General features: G+C 39.3%; 1 long non-coding RNA gene across 1 annotated transcript in view; it reads right to left on the bottom strand.

Moving 5' to 3' along the window:
- Window positions 1-457: 457 nt before the first annotated feature.
- The window catches only part of LOC146444513 (uncharacterized), a 3,657-nt gene continuing 729 nt past the window's right edge, over window positions 458-3,385 (bottom strand). Inside the window, exons 2-3 of the long non-coding RNA XR_014849696.1 lie at window positions 2,945-3,060; window positions 458-562 (exon numbers count right to left, since the gene is read on the bottom strand). This is a non-coding gene — a long non-coding RNA (uncharacterized LOC146444513). The remainder of the gene's footprint in view (window positions 563-2,944; window positions 3,061-3,385) is intronic.

A 3,385-nucleotide genomic window follows, 5' to 3' on the forward strand; every position in this document is an offset into this window, starting at 1 on the left:
TCGTACAGGCAGTGGAATATCAGACCAGGGGAATGGTGCAAAGAGAAAAGGTGATTTAGCCTTTCTGTGCCCAGCAGGGAAACAAGCGACAAATGCCTCTTGTGCTGGGCCAAGCAGGAGGCTTGAAGGTCTTGCCTGACTATGATAATGTCACAGCTTCCAACAGGGTCTGAAGAAAGGGATTTGCAGCTGCCCACCTGGAGCAGAGGGAAGGGACAGGCTGCTCTCCTGGACGGTGGTGTTTCCCTGGCACTCTGAGGTGGGCATCTTTCAAGAACTGTGTGTTTGTGACCTCTACTGCTCATCAGTCTCTCTAAGTGCTGGGGGTTTGGGAGAGGAGCCTCGAGAGAAGCAAAGGGACTGGTTGACATGCAGCTGACTCTGTGCAGGGCTGGGTAAGAACAATGACAATGGTCGCCTCTCACTCAGGATTCTGACAATGACAGCAGTTGACCAGAACACTGTTCTCTAGCTTCCCACACCCCTGAAGTGGAGGCCATTCCATAGGGCCAAGGCAGCTTGTTTTCTGTACTTTTGGGCAGCCACATGATGACTGTACAGCCTTAAGAGATGGAAGAAAGGCGCAGAAGTAAAATATTCTATTACCCTCATTTTCCATCACCCCCTGTTTCATGCTTTGCCCGTGATGTTCCTGTTGGACATTTCAGCTTGCTGTCATAGTACACAGGGAGTGCATAGTGACACCTTTCCCATGGGAACACAGCTGCTGTGCTGTGCCCTCCCTCCTTTGCCAAGAGCACCAAACCAGCCCCCAGAGGGATGTTCGGCAGCAGATCCACAGGGAATGCCTGGCCTTGCATACCTGGGCAGATGCATGTTCTTCTATCAGCTGAGTGATGCAACGTAGAGCAGAAACACATCCTTGCCCCTCAGAATAGACCCTAGAAGTCAATGGGCTCTCTGCAGTTTGCAACCATCCAGAACACTGCAGTCTCACTGGTGAGCCAGAGATTTCTAAATCCCATGAAATACCATAGCAACCTCTCTATAAGGTACTGAAGCAATTTGCTTCATTCTCTAGCTTATTCTCTTGACTAATGCTAAATTAATTTATTTTAATGATTTTGATGGCAACAAATGCAGAAAACAGTACAACAGTACTTTATAATTAGAGTGCAATCTTTTGCTTTTCTCCAAGTGCTGCAGCCTGTTTCTGAGATGCTGAATAATTTCTGTTTTCAGAGGCCTGAAATTATTTTTCAAGACACAAATCAAAATAATTTTCTCTTTCAGCCTTTCTTGTGTCTAATTTTTGTCAATTTTAAGCAATGTTCCCATGAAGTAATTTATAAAGCTCCTTAGTTTCAGCCAGTCCTGCAAAAGCATTTTGGATATTGGTCAAAACATATTAAAACATAAAACACTATTAGAAGTGCTCATCAAAGAGCTGATAGAGATATTTAGCTGTTGTGCATAGTATTGATTTCACTGAAAATTGTGAAGCTGATGATTTATATAAAATTAGTAAAGCAACTAAAATGGAAAACTGAAGCGACATAGAAAAGTCATGGTTATGGACTCAAGTGATTGCTGTAAACCCCTGAAGAGCAAAAGAACATTCCCAGATCATATCAGGTATAGCAAATGTAAGTGCAGAGGGATTGCCAAAGGATATTTCACTCCTGTAAGTGCATTTGAAAACCAGGTTATTTTAAAAATATATATTTTTAATAATATGTAATTTCCTTTTGTTTCAGGTTTTAAAAATTCAAAATTTTAACCACATTTGTTTTCAAATTTTTCCTTCTTTCTTCATTCATTCTTTACTCTCTTTGAAGAGAATAGGAGTTGGACCTTGATGATCCTTGTGGATCCCTTCCAGCCCAGGATATTCTACAGTTCTCCAAGAATGCAAAAATCAAAGTCCAAAATATGAAAAAGCAGGAAAAAATCACAAGAATGGTAATTTAAAAAAGCTATTAAAAAAAGACACTCACACACCAAATCCGCATGTTCTTTCACTGACCTAAGCATGGAAAAGAAATTCCCTTTTTGGATGGAAAAAAATGAAATAGTTAAAAAAAAAATTAGGGGAGCTAAAAATATTCATTTTAGGGATTTAAAAAAAATTTACAATTTTTAGGAAGACCGTTTTTACCCTTTTTTTTCCTCTTTTCCTATTCAAATAGTTTGAGATGCAGATTTTTTACACTATCTTCATTACTTTGTGCTGTAATGGTAAGCCCTGGCACAGCCAGCTAATCAGAGCCCTATTTAGCCGGGCGCTGCATTCATTGGGACAAAGTTGCTTAATTCATTAATCTGACAGTAAAATAAGTTGGGTTTTTTTCAGATTGGACAGAAAGGACATAAGAAGGGCAAAACACGAGTCTTTTGACAGACTCCCAGTAGGTAATTCAAGGGCAATCCAATCAATGGCAAATCTAATCATTTAACATCAATCCAATTAGGTTCTGTTGAATATTAGGAGCAAGCAGTCACTTATATTATGTGGAGACAAAGAACTTCCTTCATATTAAACCTTTACACTTAAAAAAGGAAAAAAATATTGTCCATCCTGTTTCTAAAAATTCATTCACATGATGTTGCATCAGTTTGCTTGAAATGGAAGACTCTGGTTTTGAGTGATATTGTGACACTTGCAAATGGGTCATGGTTCTGTCACCATTACTGACCTTATCTAAAAAATAAAAATAATTTGTCTCTTATTTTACAAAAGTTTAAGGAATCTAATGGCTGTAAAGAATGTGTTGCTCTCAGCCAAGTCTGTCTATCTGAATAGACAGTCGGCATTGGCATTTTCTGGACATTCCGTCTGCTGGCTTGAATTGCATTTTAGTTCTAATCATTATTCAGTTAACGAAAGAGGGAGGTTGTTGTTTGGGTCTTTTTCCCATTCTAAGGCTTCTGTAGAAATGAAATCTGCTGTTGTGCATAGACCATCACAAGGTATTTTCCTTACTTTGTATTCTTGACCTCGATCCCTCTCCTACCCTCTTCTGAGGATGAACATAGCATTTTGTTGATGTGTTGGCTTTCTGCTGTTCTTTTCCGTAGGGACAACCTTTCTGAATAAAACTTTTGAAAATACAAGCAGGATTGGTCTCATTTCAGGGATTAATGACAATTCTAAAAAGACAGATAACACGTTCTTCTAGGTTGTTTAACTGTACTAGGGAGTATCTGAACCACTGACTCACTCCAGGCTACCACTTTCTGCTGAATAATTTTACATGCAAGTTACTTTAAATGTGACCTACAGTATCCCAAAGTACCCCAGGCTCATCTGCTTTTATATTATAAACATCCTGTTTCTTGAAGACAACATAGTTATGCAACTTTTGAACAAGGATGGAAAAAATAGGTTGGGGTAAACAAACTGCAAATAGAGCTCGTGTGTCAC

Source organism: Lichenostomus cassidix, chromosome 1 (genome assembly GCF_008360975.1).
Source record: "Lichenostomus cassidix isolate B80296 chromosome 1, HeHo_3.0, whole genome shotgun sequence".
Lineage (NCBI taxonomy): Eukaryota > Metazoa > Chordata > Aves > Passeriformes > Meliphagidae > Lichenostomus > Lichenostomus cassidix.